The 13,682-nt window shown below is 47.8% G+C and overlaps 1 pseudogene across 1 annotated transcript; it reads left to right on the top strand.

Annotated features, from left to right (window-relative positions):
- The first annotated feature begins 7,949 nt into the window (after window positions 1-7,949).
- Window positions 7,950-13,371, top strand: LOC307094999 (neugrin-like; annotated as a pseudogene). Its single transcript has 2 exons — window positions 7,950-7,969; window positions 12,859-13,371. The product of its transcript is annotated as a neugrin-like (transcript).
- Window positions 13,372-13,682: the final 311 nt, after the last annotated feature.

The raw sequence follows: 13,682 nt of genomic DNA, 5'->3' as shown, positions 1-13,682 counted from the left end.
AAATATCTAATAGGAGTCAAAAACTCAGACTGTTTAGTATATAAATATAAATGTGAAAGTATTTGTTATCTCTTTCTGCTGTTTAATTTATTTAAAGATGGGGCGGACCTGCTGTGTCGGAATACAAAGGTCTTTAGCAGCTGCTAAGACACCTTTTTCTCAGAGTCCTTTGTTCTCCGTCAGAGAGGGAATCAGCCCACTTAGATGATAAAAATTCCTCTGTTTGTATAAATGAAAATTTCAGTTTGCTCTGATTTGTGAATTTACTGTATTAAATTAAATTTTAAAGTCCTAGGGTTGATTTAAAAGTATCCATTTATAACATTTCAAAGAACAAAAGAACTTTAACTCTTTATAGACCCCGTTAACCGTTTGTTTAACTTACTGTTTTCAGTTATTAGGATCCTCATAGAGGACATAACCTGATCTTTCCCTTCCTCTCTCATTCTGATTCTAATAGCATCTGTAACTGGATTAAAAATCTTTTCTTTCAGGAGGCCATCCAGGCTTTCAGCTCACAAGAAATCTCCTCCTGCGAGAGGAGAGAGGGACCACCCAGAAGAGGCTGGAGGCTCTCCCTCTCAACAGGTGTTTGTTTTGTATTTTGTCATGTTGGTACCAGGACTGTTTGTTTTGTCTTTTTGTCTTATATTTTCTGTCATAATTGGGCCCTATATGTATATATTATTTGTTGAGTTTTGATTTGTCAAGGTTTTGTCAGTTTGTTATCAGTTTGTTAAAATCCTCTCAGAGGACATTGAGTGGTTCTTCCCTTCCTATTTAACCTTTGACTGTGTAATTGAATTACTGAGACTTTATCAAGGTTTTGCCTCTCCTGAAATAACGCTCTATGTGTAACCTGTCCCTCCCCGAGCCAGACTGCAAGATGACTTTTCCTTCAACACACTGGTCCTGCCAACTGGCCTATGGCAGAAGCCAGAAAAAGCAATGGTAGGAAAGGGAGGCCCCCATCAGGGGACTTAGAGGCAGTATTCCTGTTATCTGCTTAGATCCCAAGAATGTAAGAATACTTATTTACTGAAATGATATAAAGACAGATGTTTGTTTGATATTTTGTTGTCTGCCTGGTTATAATTATTTGTTCATATATAGAAGTCTGTGAAAAGAAATAAAAAACATTTAATTTGTTTAAGGCTGAGTGGTCTGACGGGTAGCAACCCCCCCCCCCCCCCGAGTGGCCACTGGGATTATTTTTTCCCAGGGGTGTTTTCTCTCCGTCAGAGGGGGAATCGGCCTGCCTAACAACATTTCTGTCTATATTTATTAATTTAAAGATATAAAATTATAACAATTGTAGTCCAAAGAAATTTAAAAAAGAGACCACATTCTAAAATTAACTATAAAAAGGAAGCTGGAGCTGGCAAAGTCACCAAGTCTGCCTAGCAAGCTCAAAAACTAAATGAATCTTATTTCTGATACCTGCTGCCACCCAGTCTTAATCAGTGGTAGAGAAACTGTCTCAGAAGTGTTTGTCTCAATTGGCCATTTAAGTTTGATGTGATTAATGATTACAGTATATTGCAAAATCTTTAAAAGAAAAGGAAAATATTTTGTGGGCCAATTAGTCCTTATGTGTTTGTGTCAACTCTTAAATTATAATTTTAAAATCAATAATTTTAATGGAAACACACTCAAACAGAGGGGCTTTTCAGAAAGGTCAGGTAGTCTGATGGAAATGTAAAGGTCACTGGTTCCCCCCATGCCACCTTCATTGGCAGGAGTCAAGCGCTTTTCCCAGTGGGAACAGAGAGTGGATTGCCAGATGAAAACGCCTTGGTGAGAGCCTTCCTTCGCCACCTGGGACCCTCGCTGCTCTCCCTGCCTCTGCCCACCCAGCGTCCATCCCCTCCAGGGGTTGTTTTGAATAGCTGCTGGAGGCAGCGATGAAAAGGGAAATTCCCTTGTGACCCCCTGCGCCCCAATGAGACCCAAGAACCCCTGACGACTCCTTGGACACTTTTCACCGTGTTCTGTTAGAGGGCTTAAAAGCATGTTCTGTTAAGGAGCTAAAGAAGGCTCTCATCTCAGCACCTGCCCTAGCCTTACCAGACGTCACGAAGCCCTTCCACCTCCACGTGAGTGAGGTAAAAGGCATTGCCAAAGGGGTTCTCACTCAGACTCTAGGTCCCTGGAAGAGACCTGTTGCCTATCTGTCTAAGAGGCTAGACCCCGTGGCAGCAGGGTGGCCAGCGTGCCTCAGGGCAGTGGCCACCACAGCATTGCTGGTAAAGGAGGAAGATAAGCAGATTCTGGGCCAGGAACTAGCCCTGACAACACCCCATGCTGTGGAGGCCCTCCTTCGAGGTGCTCCGGAGAGATGGATGTCAAACACCAAGATCACCCAGTGCCAAGCTCTTCTCCTGGACCAGCCCTGCGTCAGGTTCCATAAGACACTGGCCATCAACCCTGCCAGCCTGCTCCCAGATGATGACCCAGAGGAACCCATTCATGACTGCACGGAGGTAACAGACGCAGTACAAATGCCTTGCCCAGACCTGACAGATGCCCCACTATCATCACCAGACAAGGTACTGTTCACGGTTGGGAGCAGTTATGTTCAGGATGGCATCCGATATGCAGAGCAGCGGTAGTCACCCTGGACCGCACCATTTGGGCGCAGTCCCTGAATAGGGAAACCACGGCACAAAAAGTCGAGCTTTTGGTCTTAATCCAGGCCCTTCGATGGGGACACAGTGCCATCCACCGGAAAAGAAGGTTACCTACTGCAGTAAAAAAAACACATTAAAACAAAAATTTTAGCCTTATTAAAGGTCATCTGGCTCCCAAGGGCAGTAGCAATGGTGCACTGCAAAGGACATCAGAAAGGGAAGACAATTGAAGCCAGAGGAAATAGAGCCGCAAACCAAACTGCCAAGGAAGCCGCCCCAAAACCAGTGGGGCCTTTACAAGTTTTAGTAACCCTGCCGGACCTAGACCTACGCAGACCCCCTCTTACACCAAACAAGAGGAGGAATTGGCAGAACAGAAGCAAGCCATTGAAGGACCGGATGGTTGGTAAACCCTACCAGATGACAGACTGTTGGTCCCAGAGGCTCTAGGTCGGACGTTAGTTACCCAGTTACACCAGGCTACCCACTTGGCGTCACCAAGACTTCTGAACTTCTGCAAGGCAGGTACTCTTAAATAAAATAATTAAAAGCATAGTCACTAAAAATACAGTTTGTGCACAGATAAATACTAAGCAAGGTAAGAAGATCTCCCTAGAAATTCAGGCCCCAGAGAAATTCCCCAGGAGAGCATTAGGGGGTAGATTTCACAGAAATTAAGCCACCAGCATCAGAGTACAAGTACCTGCTAGTTCTCATAGACACCTTCTCGGGTTGAATTGAAGCATACCCCACTAGGACAGAAACTACCTCTATAGTTGCTAAGAAATTATACCTAGATTCAGGCTGCCAGTAGTCATAAGATCAGATAACAGCCCCGCCTTTGTAGCCAAGATATCTCAAAATATAGTTCAAACCTTAAGACAGGCATGAGCAAGACTCAGAAAAAAAATTTAACTAAATTTATCCTAGAAACCGGTGAAAACTGGACCAACCTCCTGCCCTTCACCCTCTTATGGGCCTGGTGTACCCCCTACCGGTAGGGGTTTCCCCCTTTTAGAGATCATATATAATAGACCTCCCCCCGCTGCTTCCTTTCCAGGGTCAGGAAGAAACTGAAAGCTGGAATTCATAACCATTCCCTTACTCAAGTCCTTACAGGCTCTGCAGTATACCCAGAGAGCCACCCATAAGCTTGTTCGTGATGCTCTGCCAATGCCCACTGCGGACCCTGTACATCTCTTCCAGCCCAGGGACTCAATGTGGATAAAGAAATTCACTGCCCAAAGACTCACCCCAACCTGAAAGGGACACTACACTATTATCCTGAGCACGCCCACGGCTATTAAAATAGACGGCGTCCAGACCTGGCTACACCACTCCCAGCTCCTGCACCAGGAAACGGCCTGGATCCTAGCAACCACCCATGAGATCCCTAGCCTGGGCTCCACGAAGGCCAGGAGGAAACTCCACACCTGCAGGAAAAGAACTGGAATTCACTGTGGACAGTACTTTTGCGGACTGTGGTACTAGAGACCTTAGCTAGAAATAAGAGACAAAATAAAAATGCAAACCGTCTCATGATTGAGCCGGGTGTCCCAAGACAAGGGGGGAATGAAAGGGCAGAGCAGGCCAGCACAAAATGTACTGTACCCTCCATCCCGTGTAACTATGTATATGACTCCTTTTTCTTAGAAAACCGCGAGAATGTAACAGTTGCATAAACCTGCCAATAGGACTGTAGAGAAGTAAACTCAGTCCAAATTAAGCAATCTCTGTAACCCATGTCACTTCCCTAAGCCCACCCAAATGACCAACCCTTTATAAACTACCCCTCCCCCGGGATTCTCTCTCTTGCCCCACTGCTGCGTCAGGAGGAGGCTGGGAGCCAAACCCGGGTTTGAATAAAGACTCTTTGCTTTTGCATCGGAGAAAAGGCTCCCTGGTGGTTGATTATTGGGGACCCTGAACTCTGGGCATAACAAACTCTCTGGTGTGGAGTGATGGTACTGCTTTGATTGAAGGACATCCTGCAATCACGACACTCATACAGCTTTTCTCCAGTGTGGACTTGGTTGTTGAATGAGTTTGGACCTCAGGATGAGGGACATCCCATGATCACTACACTCCTATGGCTTTTCTACAGTGTAAACACTTCTATGATGAATGAGGTTAAAGATTTCTCTGAAATATTTCCCACACTTTTTACACTTATAATTCACTTCATAAAGGTCAGGCTATTGAAGAACACAAAACAAGGAAGACCTCAAACGAAATGACACACACATGGCAAGCACCACATGGAAGAGAAGCAGGATTGTCAGCTCATTCTTCTGCTAACAGTGTTCAGCACGGTTTGTCTGCTGGTGACATGGAAAGCTGTGCTGAAATATGATTACTCTCATTGCAAGTAATCTCTCTCTCCCTGAATATCTATCTCTATCTTATCTCTATCTCTATCTCTATATTTATATCTATACTAGAAGCCCGGTGCACGAAATTCGTGCACAGCGGGGGGTTGTCCCTCAGCCCAGCCTGTACCCTCTCCAATCTGGGACTCCTGGAGGGATGTCCGACTGCCCGTTTAGGCCCGGATCAGGCCTAAACGGGCAGTCGGACATCCCTCTCACAATCCAGGACTGCTGGCTCCCAACTGCTTGCCTGCCTGCCTTCCTGATTGCCCCTAACCGCTTCTGCCTGCCAGCCTGATCACCCCCTAACCACTCCGCTGCCAGCCTGGTTGATGCTTAACTGCTCCCCTGCCAGCCTGTTTGCCTCCAACTTCCCTCCTCTGCCAGCCTGGTCACCCCTAACTGCCCTCTCCTGCAGGGTTGATCACCTCCAACTGCCCTCCCTTGCAAGCCTGGTCCCTCTCAACTGCCCTCCCTTGCAGGCCTGGTCCCTCCCAACTGCCCTCCCTTGCAGGCCGGGTGCCTCCCAACTGCCCTCTCCTGCTGGCCATCTTGTAGTGGCCATCTTGTGTCCACATGGGGGCAGGATCTTTGACCACATGGGGGCAGCTATATTGTGTGTTGCAGTGATGATCAATCTGTATATTACTCTTTTATTAGATAGGATAGAGGCCTGGTGCACGGGTGGGGGCCAGCTGGTTTGCCCTGAAGGGTGTCACAGATAAGGGTGGGGGTTCCCTTGGGGTGTGGGGCGGCCTGAGTGAGGGGCCTGTGGTGGTTTGCAGGCTGGCCACGCCCCCTGGCAACCCAAGGGGAGGCCCAGGTATCTGGAATTTATTTTCCTTCTACAATTGAAACTTTGTAGCCTGGGGTGGCAGCCATTTCTGGGGCGGCAGCCATTTCTGTGTCAGTTAATTCACCTTCTACAATTGAAACTTTGTAGCCTTAAGCGGGTGAGCCTGGCCAGGGTGTGCGGAAAGCTTTGCTTCCCCTGTTGCCGCTAGCAACCCTGGCCTGATCTCTCAAGCTCCATTCTACCGCCATTTGTTTGAATTTGTTTACCTTCTATAATTGAAACTTTGTAGCTTGAGTGGAGGCTTAGGCCGGCAATGGCTATGGAAAGCTTGGCTTGCTCTGTTACCTGGGAAACCTTGCTCTCTGTGGCTGTAGCCATCTTGGATTGGGTTAATTTGCATACTCGCCCTGATTGGCTGGTGGGCTTGGCGTGGCTGGTGGGTGTGGCTTATGTAGCGGAGTGATGGTTAATTTGCATATTACCATTTTATTAGAGAGGATATACATGCACAAGGGTAATATGCAAAGTGTCCCCTCGGGAGTTCAACCAGGAGAACAATCGCGCGCAATGATGTGCGCTGACCACCAGGGGATGGTGCGGAACATGATAGGTGACCAATGGCAGCAGCAGGGCGCTGAGGGAGCGAGGGAAGGAGGAGGTGGGCAGGTGGGGGGAAACATGCCCTGGCAGTACTCGTGCAGTGAGGGATGGAAGAGGTAGGGTGGGAAGGAATGTGATTGGCCCTAATCGCTGGCTAGGCCTAGGGACCCCATGAACAAATTTCATGCGCCAGGCCTCTAGTATTCAATAAATTAGTAGCTGGTGTTAAAGAACTATTTAAGCTCGTATGTACATCTCATAACACATGTACAGGTCAATGTTAGAGAATAATGAAGATGGAGCAATGCAGAGGAACAGGTGATGCAAAAAGGCCACACAGGTGAAGGTAGTCAAAGGCCAGGAGGTCACAGGTGAAATGATAAGTCAGCACAGTGTCAAGTATGGCACAGAAAAGGTAGAAATGTGCTATTGCCCATGGTACTTGCACCTAAACACCGTTGGAAATGAGCAGGTGCTTGGTATCATCTAAATACCACCCTTATACCATATCTAGCCCACATTTGCAACTCAACAGGGCCAGGCCTCTTCTGAGACCATCCTGCATGTTCACCCTGTAAAAATAATCAGGGTTTGTCCTGCATATTCCTCTCTACAAGTATTTACAACAGAAATATTTCAAGTATTAATGAAATATGACGGAGATGGGCAGCCAGCACTGTCCTAGAGCCATTCGGCTTGCAATCGTATTTAAGGAAGATAATATTACAAACAACGGAAGTGTGATGTTTTAAGAACAGCTCAAGGTTCATGTAAGTAAAGACCATAACCTGGCACAGGCAGTCACCAAGGACCTTTGCCTAGAGGAAGGAGGTAGAAATGGAAGCCATGGATCTGGACATAGTCACCCTGCCAGGGAGAGGAATAGCAGGTGGGACCCATTAAGCTGTCTGTAAGACTCCTGACTCCCAGACACATCCTGCACTGTCTGAGGCAATGTTTGTGGAGTCTTTCGCTCAGGGCTCTCCACAGACCTCACCCATGGCAGCCACAGCACATCTGACAGGACAGTGGGGGAAATGAGCGGAGCCCATGGTCTGGCTGAAGAAGAGTGAAAGCTACATCAGAGGAATAAAGGAAGAGAGGACATCATCCCAGGACACTAGGAGAATGTGAAGGTCTTACCTACAGATGATACAAATGCAAAAACTTCCAGCATCACATTGCAGTACAGAAGTCTCTGAGGCTCACCAAGATGTCTCCATTCCTCCTGAGAGAAGAAAATGGCCACATCCTCAAAGTTCATATACTGTCATAATGGGGACAGTACAGCCCATGATCAGATTCACTCCTACGGTTCCAACTCTGTCATATTGCCACCCTCCACATCAATCTGCTCTCTCCACTCCACACACCAGAGGATACCAGGGCTTCATCCCATGAAAGTCACTGTCATGTTATATTTCTACTACTATTTTGTCTTTCCACAATAAAGGCAGTTGAGCAAAAAGAAGATAACTGAGCTCTGGGATTCACATGTACGCCACACTTCCTCTTGACAGTAGAGTGGGTGTCAAGAACATAGGGTAGGAAGAGATGTCGGCCATACAGGGAGTGTGAGTGATTTGATACTGGTCTTATCAGGCAATACCTGTGTAGTCCCTCAGATTGTTCCTCAAAGACACCAAATTCATTGCGTCAAACTTCTCCTGTACAACCACAATCGCAGAATGCTGAGGCCATAGCTTTGTATTACCTGCTGCACAGAGTTCTTTGAACAACACTTCTCTCACACTGCTTCTTTCCCAGAGGCACAACTTCAAAAGTAACACAAATTTGCATTGGCGAGGACAGGTTGTTTCTTAATCACCTTAATTTCCAAATTTATAGATTACCATCTCCATAATCCATTTCTCTCTTACCCTTCTCCCATACCCATGCCTTTGGAGAATTTCAAGCCTGGGGAACACTAATGTATACTCTCATTCCTGACCATCACTGTGTCACCCCCAACTACAAGAGGCAGGTGGGTACATACATGTCATCCAAGCCCTGAACATAGCAGGCAGCACCAAAACATCACCCTTTCCAGGCATTATCCAAAAATTACCCTTATTTTATCGTCCAGACTCCACCAGAAATGGACTCTCCCTACTTTCACTTTTATGTCAATGTCACGGTCTTTGGCCATGAAGTCACACTCCCTCTCCAAGTGCTCATCATTCTTTCTGCCACACCTCTCTCACACCTGCACTGCTACAGTCCCGCCCCCTGTGATCCTCTCCTCACCCTCTTACTTATTACTCAGCATGTGTGGTCAAGAGAATGCTTGCCAAATTCAAACAGGATCAAGTACTGCCCAGACTCTGACAGTCCACACTCATAGGGTCAACCTGGAGTCCTGCTCTGAAGGCCTCTCTCCATGACTGTTTTTCCCTTAAATCTAACCTATGAAGAACCACAGTCAGATCTCATATACCCAGACCTCCCCTCCCCTGGTGCTGCAGGGTTCAATGGGGTCAGACTGAAAGAAAGCTGTGAGCAGAGTGGATTCTGGGAGGCGCGGAGGCCCCACCCTGCCTGATGGTGCCTAAGAAGCCTCAGACACACTCTGCTCAGCAAGGAAGCTGCCTCCTAGGCCTCATCCTACTCACCACGAGTGGGCTGAAGCCTGTGAGTCCTGGAAGAAACTGAAGAGGTCCAAATGCCCGCCAGGAGGAGGAAGGCGGAAGTCCAGCCCTAACTAGATGCACTGAAACAGTGTCCTTTAGCTCCGCCTACGTGGTCGCATTCCTTTCGGGGTAATGTAGTTTTCTCAAACGCCAAGGGGAGGGCTAGCATCCCTGCCAATGACATTGGTGAATACAGGTGATGGGGTTCAGCAAGTGGCCCTGGAGAAGGACAAGATGGGGCCAGAGGCCTGGTTAACTGGAACAGAAGGGGAGGGGAGAAGGGTGTGGGGAGAACTGGGAGAGATCCCCCAAAGATTATATGCACAGGCGAAAATGGGAGACACCTGTAATACTCTCTACGATCAAAAAGGCATATTAAATTTTAAAAAAATATATAGTATAGCCCAGCTGGTGTGGCTCAATGGTTGAGCACTGATCTATGATCCATGAGGTCCTGGTTGTATTCCTGGGTATGGAACATATAAACAGAGAAAATTCCTCCATGGTGGGGCCCAGAATTTGAGAGACATTTTCCTCTGGACCCGCGCGTAATAAATGTAACTCCATCTGTCTAAGCATTGCTTGGTTCTTCTCCAGTTCTCTGTAACAGTACCAGCTCCTTCCTGGGCCCTCAGCCTGAAGCAGGGCCTTGCTTCTTCCCTCAACAGAAGCGCAGGGGCAGGTGTTGCGCTCCTTTGGGACCCCGGACCCTTCACCAGGGACGTATTTCATCGCCCATTTAGAGAGCTCGCCTTGCTCAGGGGCTGCTGTTGTGGGTGTTAGATTTCCCAGGGCAATGAACACAGAGACCAGGGCTGGGTGCTCCCTGATTTAGCTGAGATGCTTGAACCACCCAAGTTGCTCCCACGCATGGCTTCTGCCATTGGTTCTCTCCGCCAGCGCCCTGAGACAACAGAAAAAAAATCCATCCTGTTCCAGAAAATCAGAGGCAGATGAAGCCCCGATGGGCCCCGCACAGGACTCTGACCAGGGAAGCCCGGGAGCAGATCCGGTATTTACATGAGGGATTTCCAGAGTCCTGGTCAGGTCCCAGATTGGCTGAAGGATTGGATGTGAGTTCCGATGTGATCAGAAGGGTTGGGTTTTTTTTTTAAATAAATCTTTATTGTTCAGATTATTACAATTGTTTCTCCTTTTTTCCCCCCATATCTCCCCTTCACCTGGTTCCCTCCCCCCCATTGTCCTTATCCATAGGTGTATAATTTTTGTCCAGTCTCTTCCCATACCCCCCACACAGACACCCTTTCCCCCTGAGAATTATCAATCCACTCCCATTCTATGCCTCTGATTCTATTATGTTCACCAGTTTATTCTGTTCCTCAGATTTTTAATTCACTAGATTTTTAGAATCACTTGTTGATAGATATGTATTTGTTGTTCATAATTTTTATCTTTACTTTTTTCTTCTTTTTCCTCTTTTTATTTTTATTTTTATTTTTTTTTTATTTTTTATTTTTTTTTTTAATATATTTTTATTGATTTTTTACAGAGAGGAAGGGAGAGGGACAGAGAGCTAGAAACATCGATGAGAGAGAATCATCGACCAGCTGCCTCCTGCACACCCCCCACCGGGGATGTGCCCGCAACCAATGTACATGCCCCTGACCGGAATCGAACCCGGGACCCTTGAGTCTGCAGGCCGACGCTCTATCCACTGAGCCAAACCGGTCTCAGCCTTTTTCCTCTTTTTAAAGAATACCTTTCAGCATTTCATATAATACTGGTTTGGTGGTGATGAACTCCTTTAGCTTTTTCTTATCTGTGAAGCTCTTTATCTGCCCTTCAATTCTGAATGATAACTTTGCTGGGTAGAGTAGTCTTGGTTGTAGGTTCTTGCTCTTCATCACTTTGAATATTTCTTGCCATTCCCGTCTGGCCTGCATAGTTTCTGTTGAGAAATCAGCTGACAGTCGTATGGGTGCTCCCTTGTAGGTAACTAACTGTTTTTCTCTTGCTGCTTGTAAGATTCTCTCTTTGTCTTTTTCCCTTGGCATTTTAATTATGATGTGTCTTGGTGTGGTCCTCTTTGGATTCCTCTTGTTTGGGGTTCTGTGTGCTTCCTGAACCTGTAAGTCTATTTCTTTCACCAGGTGGGGGAAGTTTTCTGTCATTATTTCTTCAAATAGGTTTTCAGTATCTTGCTCTCTCCCTTCTGGCACCCCAAAAATTCGGATATTGGTACGCTTAAAGCCATCCCGGAGGCTCCTTATGCTATCCTCACACTTTTGGATTCTTCTTTCTTTCCGCCTCTCTGGTTGGGTGTTTTTTTCTTCCTCATATTCCAGATCTTTGGTTTGACTCTTCAGGTGCGGTGGTCTACTCTGTATATTCTTTATTTCAGACAGTGTATGCATAATTTCTGACTGGTCCTTTTCCATTCTTTTGGTATTCTCATTAAGGTCCTTGAAGGTCTCTTCAAGTTCCTCAGCGGTTTTTAGAAGATTCTTGAGTAACCTTATAAATATGGTTCTGAACACTGTGTCGTCCATTAGTTTGCTTTCATCTATCTCTCCTACTTGTGACATATTTTGATGTCTCCACATTTTGGCTTCCTCCCTGTGTTGATGGAGTGGCTTTGTGTGGTCGGTGACCTATAGGGGCCGGTAGCTCAGATTCCCCAATCACCCTAGCTGATCGCTCTTGGTACTCCCCTTTGTGGGCTGAGTGGAAAGTCTTGGTGTAGTTAAAAGCCCTGATTGCTGTTGGTACACTGGGAGGAATTGACCTCCGGTCCAATTGGTTGTGAGGGCCTGCTGTGTCTATAACGGAAGAATTGCTGTGCTGGAGACACAGTAGGGCTTTGGTGCTCACTGAGTCTGCCTCTTGAATGTGTCCCTTATGGGAGTGGTTGAAATCTGATGTCGTCCACACCGACAGAAAAGTCACTCTCACTCTCCGACCGATGGCCGAGAGTCCCGTAGGTGTCTGGGTCCCCCGCGTGTCCCCAGAAACTGGAGTTCAGAGTGGCTGGGATTGTTGGTATCACTGGCGGGAGTTGATCTCCAAGCCAGTTGGCTGTGAGTATCAGCAGTGTCTCCGCTGGGAGAGCTTCTGTGCTCAGCTTGGATGGGGTGGAGTCTCAGGGTGGCGCAGACAAGCTTTGGTTTCCCGTCTGCTCCACCCTAAGAGGGGCGGTTTCTCCGTGCCCGAATTAATGGCTGTGCACCTCTGAGAGAAGGCAGCTTTCGAGCCTCTCCCGTTGCCTAGCAGACCAGTTTCTCCCCAGCTGGGGCTGGATTTCAGTGCAGACCAGAGGTTTTGTTTTTCTCCCGAACGAGAAATCCAGTCACTGGGAGGGCTGTGCTCAGCTTGGATGGGGCGGAGTCTCAGAATGGCGCAGACAAGCTTTGGTTTCCCGTCTGCTCCGCCCTAAGAGGGTCGCTTTCTCCGTGCCCTAATCAATGTCTGAGCGCCTCTGAGAGAAGGCAGCAATTCGAGCCTCGCCCACTGCCAAACAGACCAATTTCTCCCCAACTGCAGCGGGATTTCAGTGCAGTCGGGAGGTTTTGTTTTTCTCCCCAACGAGAAAGCTAGCCACGCAGCGTCTGCTGCCCTCCCTCTCCGTGCGCTGTGAGCAAGCCTGCCGCGTATTCAGCCGCTCGCCCTTTCCGGGCTCACAGATCTCCGCACCTCCACAGCTCCTGAAGCTCAGCGTCCCCCTCTCTTTTTCCTCTAGTTGTAGGTTTTCCTCTCTGCCAGCTTTCCAGTGGTTCTGGATGGTGTGCGCTCTGTTTTCCAGTTGCAGTTTCAAAATTGTTGTGGCAGGCAACAATTAGGTGTTTACCTTATGCCGCCATATTGGTTTCCCCAAGAAGGGTTTTAAAAAGCAAGTTTGTGCCCACATTGGAGAAGAAACTGAAGCAGGATCAAAAGGTCCTTCAGAAAGCTGGGCGTGCCCACTCGCTCTGCCAGCTTGCAGGCCCTGGGGATGCCTGGGAGCTGCTTTCTGCAGGCCGCCCTGTGTCAGGAGCTGAAGCCTCATCCCAAGGCCACGGTCACAGCACAGCTTTGAGGGTGACAGAACCGAATCCTCATAGTACAAACACCCCGAGGAGACAGAGGGAAGGAATAAAGGAGTCCAGAGCCCGGAGAAGGAAAGCTTTGTGCCTGTGGCTGCAGCCCAAGTTCAGCACAGAGAGTTGCAGAAGTACTCCACCAGTGGGTGTGAGGGCACCAGAGGCGCTGACAGCAATGCATTGCCAAGTGCTAAGGAGCTGGAAACATTGAAGGCAAGAGAACTGGGTGAGCAGAACTTCAGCAGCAAGGAAGTGCAGAGGGGGCGAGAGTTCTTTGACAACAGTGGGAACTTCCTGTACAGAATTTGAACTGGAGCCTGGCTGGTGGAGGTGTCATGTAAAACACAGCTGAGCGAGCAGATTGGAGCTGCCTGGATTTCTGTGTGTGGATTGTCCACCTTGGCAATGATGAGACTGAAAATGGAAGGAGCCACTCGGATTTGAATCTGACAAGGGATAGTGAACTTCCCAGGGCAGATGTGTATGCGCGCAGCGTGAATAACAGGCTGAGTGTAGTCTAGCTCCTGGAGCATGACTCCTGGTCTGACCATGTGGATAATCAGTACTCACCCTTCCTGCTTAGGCTTTCTATGTGTCGAAACTAGCCTGTGTCACATATG

Source organism: Cnephaeus nilssonii (assembly GCF_951640355.1).
Source record: "Cnephaeus nilssonii genome assembly, chromosome: 24".
NCBI lineage: Eukaryota > Metazoa > Chordata > Mammalia > Chiroptera > Vespertilionidae > Cnephaeus > Cnephaeus nilssonii.
This window is presented reverse-complemented; position numbering and strand designations above follow the sequence as displayed.